Source organism: Triticum aestivum, chromosome 5B (assembly GCF_018294505.1).
Source record: "Triticum aestivum cultivar Chinese Spring chromosome 5B, IWGSC CS RefSeq v2.1, whole genome shotgun sequence".
NCBI lineage: Eukaryota > Viridiplantae > Streptophyta > Magnoliopsida > Poales > Poaceae > Triticum > Triticum aestivum.
The window spans coordinates 171726237-171734300 of NC_057807.1; positions in this window are offsets into that span (position 1 = coordinate 171726237).

Here is an 8064-nt window from a genome sequence, read left to right on the forward strand (position 1 = left end):
CCCTTCCCCCGAGCTGTCGGGGGCTTTGAGTACTTGTACGTTGCAATCGACAAGTTCACAAAGTGGCCGGAAGTGGAACCAGTGAGGAAGGTGACAGCACAGTCAGCAGTCAAGTTCTTCAGGTCGATTGTTTGCCGTTTCGGGATCCCTAACAGGATCATCACCGACAACGGCACGCAATTCACGAGCCGCACCTTCATGCAGTACGTCCAAGATCTTGGCGCCAAGGTCTGCTTCGCTTCTGTTGCTCATCCGAGAAGCAACGGTCAAGCGGAGAGGGCAAATGCTGAAGTGCTGCGCGGGCTCAAGACCAGGACTTTCGACAGGCTGCACAAGTGCGGAAAGAACTGGATTGAGGAGCTGCCGGTGGTTCTTTGGTCGATCAGGACGACGCCAAATCGAGCCACTGGCCAGACACCTTTCGCTCTAGTCTATGGAGCAGAGGCAGTTCTCCCCACGGAACTCGTATACGGGTCACGTCGAGTGCTCGCTTATGATGAGCTTGAGCAAGAGCAGCTGCGACAAGATGACGCGCTGCTCCTTGAGGAAAACCGTCTTCAGGCCGCTGTATGAGCCGCTCGATACCAGCAAGCTTTGCGCCGCTACCATAGCCGCAAAGTTAGTGCCAGAAGTTTTGAGGAAGGCGACCTTGTTCTTCGGCGCGTTCAGTCCGCCAAGAATTCCAACAAGTTGACGCCGAAGTGGGAAGGCCCTTACCGGGTGAAACGAGTCACTAGGCCTGGCGCTGTCCGCCTTGAGACCGAAGATGGCATTCTGGTGAGCAACTCCTGGAACATTGAGCATCTTCGTAAGTTTTACCCGTAGGGCGCGGTTGCCGGAACCTGTTTCGGCAACCACCTTTTGTACAAGTCTTGACGCTGTTGCATGTAATCCTTCGTAGAAAGCCGGGCGTAGACCCCGTGCATAAATAAAGCTCATGTGCTTCGCACATCTTGTCAATTTCATGCTTTCTGCTTTTTCGCATGTATTATCTGACACTTTGTGCAGCACCAACCCCCGGTAAGCAATAACGAGCCGTAAGGCTCCATATCTTTATTTTCTCTTCTTTCTCTTTCTCAAAGGAAGGAAGGTTCCCTCGCCCACAAGTTTGCCGGGAGGGGGGAAGGAGAAGATAATAGTGTGGACCAGGCGTCGTTCAAGAAAGTTTCGCCTTGCCGGGAAGCAAATAACAGAAAAGCTAAGTCGCCAAAGTTTGAGCAATCAGTTGTTAAATTTTTAAGTTATCTTCCTCGAACGACCGTACTTTGTATGGAAAACCTATGCGCGGAGGAACCAACTCGTAGCTAGTTGCGCCCTTACATTGTTTCGAGTCCGCTCAACAACTTAAGTGAGCTGCGACTAGTTGCGACAAGGTTTCTTGTCGGCAGTGGCACCGCCAGCAGGCTGCTGACGTCCCGTACTCAGCGCTCGCGGCTAAGGTGCCTGCGCCGACAAGTTCCCTAAAAGCATAGGGCAAAAACATACAAAGGAAGGAATCAAGTAAAGGAAATAACACAGCAATCGATATCCAAAATAGAGTTATATTACAAGATAGCTTGTCGCAGCTCTAACAGATTGTTCTCATGACATGACCAACAGCGACAAGGAAAAGAGAAAACGGGCGGCCTAATCTACGTGATCGCCCTCAACCCTCTTGATCTCGCTCACCTTGTCCACAATGGGCGCGACAAGGGCCTTGAGCGCTTCCAGATCAGCATCCGGCGGCAAGGACCTGAGGACGTTGGTGAGGTTGAGGCCTGGGTTGCGGAAGGCCACCTTCACCAACACCTTCTGAAGAGCTCCCGCACAGATCTTGCGCGACTCGTCGGCCAGCTTCTTTGGGATCCTCTCCCGGAGTCGCTGGAGGGCCGTCGCCACGCCTTTGAAGAACAGGCTGAGCTTGGCGCTGGGTTGGAGGCGCTCATCGGAGGAGTACCCAAGATCCTCCATCCCCAGCTGCGCCGGCTCCCCATCGATGGTTGTGGCAACATCCACAAGACCCTCCGTCCAGTGCTCCACATTCTCCCTGAAGGTGTTCTGGGCGGCGGCAGCACTTGCCAGCAGCGCCTCGTCGGCTTTGATATTCTCCGCCAAGGCCGCCTCCCGCTCCCTGGCAGCGTCCAGCGTCTAGGTTAAGGTGGCCAGCTTCAGCTCGAGATCAGTGTTGGAGTCCTTGGCGGCGCTAAGCTCTTTGCTCCTCTCGGCAAGGAGACCCTACAGCTCGCCATGAGCGGCGGCATCCTTCTCGCGCTCAAGCTTGAGCGCGGCAAGCTCCTCGCCGCTCGCCTTGAGGTCGGCCTCCAGCTGTGCCACTTTCGCCTCTAGCTCCTTCTTGGCGGCCTCGGCAGCTGCGGCGGCATCCTTTGCTTCCTTGAGAGCCCCGCCAACTGTTTGCTCCCGCGCGACAAGCTCCTCCTCGTAGCTGTCAAGGTTAACCTTGTGCTGCGCCAACTCGCCTTCCTGCGCAAATAGCTTCTCGGCAGCCAGCCGTTGTTGCTCTTCAGCTTCCGCCTTCTCGAGGAGGAAGGCCTTCCGCTCCTCAGCGAGTTGCTCCCGCTCCTCTGCTAGGGACCAGAGAGCTTCCTTCCTCAGACCCCGGAGCTCCTCCGCACGCTTCTCAATGTCCACTCCCGCCTTCGCGACAAGCGCTTCTCGCGATTCCAGCTTGGCTTTTCGGGCGCGGTAGAGCGACAACAGCTTCCGTAGCAGCCGCTCCTCCTCAGGCTCGCCGCTGCTGCTGCTTGGCACGTCGACCAGCGTCAGCCCAGCGGAGGCGAGCACCTCTCCGTCCAGGATTTCTCCTTTGACCGGTGCCCTGGAGCTTGACGCCCAGGGGAGCTTGATGAAGATGCCATCGCCGGCCTTCAGATAGGCGCCGGGCTGGGGCTCTTTGGAGCCTGGCGCAGCGGCAGCGACAGAGGGATCGGCGGTCGGCGTAGCGCCTGGCGCTCCTGCAGCCTCAGGGCCGTCAGTGCGATCGCCGGATCCCTCGCCAGCTTCTGCGGTGGCAGCTTTGGCAGCCTCTTCGCCGGTGGGATCATCAGCTCCGGCCCCTTCTTCGGTGGCGGTGGTGTCGTCGGTGTTGCCACGCGCGTTCTCCTTGCCGGCGACGTTGGTCTCCATTGGCTCCGTGGCAGAAGGATCTGGCGACCGGAGGAGGGAGAAAAGTCAAGCAATTATTCAAAAAGAAGATCAGAAGAAGAAGAACCCAAGGGAAGTTTTCAGGCAAGAGGGTTACCCGCACAAGGATCTGCGGTTGTGGTCTCAACCACCGGAGGGTCGCTGGTGCTGTTGCTTGCCGGAGAACTGTCTCTTGCCGGAGAATTCTCCCTTGCCGGAGAAAGCTCCCTTGCCGGGGAATCCTCCCTTGGCGGCGTAGTCGAAGCAGATGGCATTTCAGGGGCGACTTCCGGGCGCTCCTGGTGAAGCTGCTCTGCTCCTACACAACCCAACAATCAAAGATATCAGCAAAGAAAGAGCACCCATGCGCGCCTAAAAGCAGGAAGTAAACCATATACTTACGCTGGGGGCTGCGCTGGGGGCTGCTTTGGGGAGTAGTTGCCGGGTCCGGCAGGGTGGTCTCAGGCATGTCCCTCGTTGGTGCAATGGGTTCATCCTCGATGACAATCACCGGGGCCTTGGCTCTCTTCGCCGCTCTCTGGGCCAGCGTCCTGAAAAGGAATGAGTTCAGAGCGAAGCAAATCAGATACAAGACAAAGCAGCAAAAATTGAAGAACTACAAGTACGGCAGAGGATCTTACTCTTCTTCTTCCTCGTCGGAGCTGAGCGCGGAGAGATCAAAGTCCGGCTCGCCTCCGGCGCGACGAGGCGGAGGAGTAGTTCCCCTTGGCTGCTTGGCGGGGGCGGTGGCGGTGGTGCGAGAAGACCCCGCTCCAGTTGCCGCAACGGCGTCAGGCGCTCCCGCGGCAACAGTGCTTGCTGCAGTAGAGCGTGCCGCGCGGCGCGTCGGCTGTTGACTCGTTTGCCGCCCCGCCACGTCCCCAGCCCTGCGGATGCGCCTTCTTGGTGGAGCTTGGGGCTCCGCTTGCGGCGAGCTGGCTGAAGGTGGAGAAGAGGCGGAGCCGATCTTCAACGAGTCGCTCGCGCCCTCGGCAGGCTCGCTCGACTCAGTTTCAGGCCAGACAAGCTCTTCCTCGCCGGCAAGCTCCTCTCGCTCGGCAAGGCTTGCCGCCTCTGCTGCCTCTGCCTCCTCCACGGTGAATCCAAACTGGCCTGCGGCAGTGGCTGCTGCCGCCTCTTCCAGCCTGGTGGCGACGCGCTGCATCTCATCGTCAGTGGTGTCGCGGGTGAGGCTCTTCTGCTCATCGGGGCGAACTGGCACTTCCACCAGCCCGTCAAAGAACTCCTGCACGACATCGTCGGCAGGCTCTTGCCAAGTAGGGACGATTCCATGCGAGTCGCACAGCAGCATCATTGCGCGGATGCGGTCCAGCGACGAGTTGTTGCACAGTGGAACGACGCTCCTCGGCAGGGATGCTCAGGATCATGCTTGAACAGCTCCAAGAGCATTGCGTCCAGTTCCAAGACGGTAAAGTTGAAGTTGAGGCCTGGGCGCAGCCTCATGATATCCACCGCGTTTTGGAAGTCCCAGGCGGGTCTCCTCCTCTCCTACAGGGGGCGATGCGGCGGCGGAGAAAATCTGCGCCAGCAGCGCCTACAGTGATCCCGGCAAGCCTAAGGCGTAGGATCCTGGTGACGGCAATCTTCAGCTTAGCGTCTTCCGGGGCCACGCTGCTCCAATTGTTGCCGCGCACTACAGGGGCTTGGCGCTGGGTGGTGAATGGCTGCGGATTCTCCTCGACAATCCAGCACCAATCTGCTCTCCACTCATCCCACTTGCTGCGGAGCTCTCCTTCCAGATAGGCTTCCTTCTTGCCGGTCCTCGAGATCCAGGCGATTCCGCCAGATAAGGGCCCTCCTCTCTCAACTCGAGGCATAAAGAAGTGGCGGAAAAGGGCTACGTTTGGATGGACTCCGACAAAGTTTTCGCAGAGATGTGCGAAAACTGCCATGGTCAGGACGGCATTGGGGGTGAAGTCAAGGAGGTGGAACCCGTAGGTGTTCATGATGTCACAGAAGAATTCAGAGAAAGGCGGGCAGAGCCCATAGTAGAAGAGCAGCGCGAAGAAAGGGTATCCGTTCGGAGCCAGCTCCGAAGCGGCAGCTGAGAGTACCTTCGTGCGGGGACGCGCTCGCGTCTGCATCGACCAGAAGAGGTAGTAGTACTCCCTCAGCTCCTTCGCGGCGAGCTGGGGAGGAAAGATTGCCCGCTCCTTTCGCAGCGCTGCGAGCCGCTGCGCCTCGGCCGACTTCACGCCCTTCCCGTTGTCGGCTTTCGGAGCCATGGCGGAGGTGGTGGGGGAGATCGACGGTGTTGGTGGCGCTGGTGGCGATGGGGGGCGGAGCGCTGCTCTCTTTCGGCTTTGGGAAGAAGGGGGGGAGCGGCGGAGATCTTGGAGTAGCAACTGGCGAGATGGGCAAAGTGCCCCTGTTTCCTCTGCTTATAAAGAGGGAGGGGCGGACGTTACGCCTTTCCGAATAAAGAAACCACCCACGATCTCTCCCACGACACCGCATTCGACGCGTGCCGTTTGGGAGGGCGCGGTGGATACGGAGTAAGAAACGGCACAACCCAGGCCGCGCGTGCCCGTGCCCTGTTTTGGGCCTGGCCCAACAGCGCTCGGCACTGTGTGTGGCCCAGGCCCGGGGGCTCCTGTCGGTGTACTAGAGTAGGGGTACCCTAGTATCCCGAACTTGTGCATGGGCAGTCGCAGCACCCCGCGGCAAGGTTTGCCGTGCGACCGCCAAGGTCCTCCGTGGTTCCTTTGAAGCCGTTCAAGAACAAAGTATTCAAGCCAAGGAGACAAGGCCCCGGCAAGAGGAGCTTGCCGGGAAGGCCACCCAAGGCATCTCAAGGAACTTGCCGCGTCGCGCCACGTGTCCCGGCAAGGCCCGGTGAGCGACAAGCTTCCGGGCGTGACAAGACAACGACCGCGACAAGGCACTTGCCGCGGCAAGCGACCACTCTGCACCCGCGCTCCAGCACATCCACCAACGTGTCGCTCTGGGGCCTTTCCAGGCGCGCGTGGCGAGAGGCCGTGCAGCCAGCGGTGCGCGGTGGCAAGCGGCACTGACAAGATTGCCATCGTGGCAAGCGGTGGCGCCCCTGACGGTCCCCTTTCTGCACTGTTTGGGCGATGCAGACGGGCATTTAATGCCTTTGTCCCCTGCCGTCAGGGTTAGGTATGATACACTGTATGCACAGTGCAGGTAGTTGTACCAACCGCAACACTTTTCCATTTTTACCCTTGCATGCGTTGCCACCTGTCGGTGACCCCTTTGAGCATATAAAAGGAGGCCCATGCGCAACGTAGAGGGGGGTTCGAAGGGTTCGAAGCCAGAACACACCCACGCTCGCTCTCGAGCGTACTGTAGCAATCAGCGCTCTTGAGCAAGAACACAATATAAACAGAGAAGCAGCAGTAGGAGTATTATCTCTCCGGAGAGCTCCGAAGCTGGGTAAACTACTCGTGTGCTTCGCCTCGATCTGCTGTTCGTGCGATCTCCGCCCCCCGCTGAACCGAAAGGGGCTCGGTCCACCGGTCCCATAGGTGTTCGTGGATCAGCTTCCCTGACACAATGGCAATATGGCAAAAGTAGTGTATGTCATGATGATGAACGGAACAGTGGAAAGTTGCATGGCAATATATCTCGGAATGGCTATGGAAATGCCATAATAGGTAGGTATGGTGGCTGTTTTGAGGAAGATATCAGGAGGTTTATGTGTGATAGAGCATATCATATCACGGGGTTTGGATGCAACGGTGAAGTTTGCACCAACTTTCAAGGTGAGAAAGGGCAATGCATGGTACCGAAGAGGCTAGCAAAGGTGGAAAGGTAAAAGTCCGTATAATCCATGGACTCAACATTAGTCAAAAGAACTCATATACTTATTGCAAAAATTTAGAAGTCATCAAAAACCAAGTTCTATGCGCATTCTCCTAGGGGGATAGATTGGTAGGAAAAGACCATCGCTTGTCCCCGACCGCCACTCATAAGGATGCACAAGCCAAGTACACTTCATGTTTCAAATTTGTTACACAACTTTAACCATACGTGCATGCTATGGGACTTGCTAACTTCAACACAACCATTCTTTGAATTCATATTCACCCAACTAGCATGACTTTAATATCACTACCTCCATATCTCAAAATAATTATCAAGTATCAAATTGATCATAGCATCCAATTCACTTCCTATGATAGTTTTTATTATACTCAACTTGGATGCTCATCATTCTAGGACCAACTTTATGACCATAGCAAATGCCATGCTGTTCTAAAAGACTCTCAAAATAATATAAGTGAAGCATGAGAGACTGGAAATTTCTTCAAAATTAAGACACCACCGTGCTCTAAAAGATATAAGTAAAGCACTAGAGCAAAAACTATCAAGCTCAAAAGATATAAGTGAAGCACATATAGTATTCTAGAAAATTCTAATCAAATAGGATTCTACCAAAAGGTGTGTACAGCAAGGATGATTGTGGTAAATAAAAAGCAAAGACTAATATAATACCCGACGCTCCAAGAAAAACACATATCATGTGGCGAATAAAAATATAGCTCCAAGTAAAGTTACCAATGAACGAAGACGAAAGAGGGGATGCCTTCCCGGGGCATCCCCAAGCTTAGTATTTTGGCTGTTCTGGAATATCTTGGGGTGCCTTGGGCATCCCCAAGCTTAGGATCTTGCCACCCTTTATTCCATAGTCCATAAAATCTTTACCCAAAACTTGAAAACTTCACAACACAAAACTCAACAGGAAATCTTATAAGCTCCGTTAGTGAAAGAAAACAAAACCACCACATAAGGTACTGCAATGAACTCATTCTTCATTTAATTTGGTGTTAAACCTACTGTATTTCAACTTCCTTATGGTTTATAAACTAATTTACTAGCCATAGATGCATTGAAATAAGCAAACAACACACGAAAAACAGAATCTGTCAAAAACAGAACAGTCTGTAGCAATCTGTA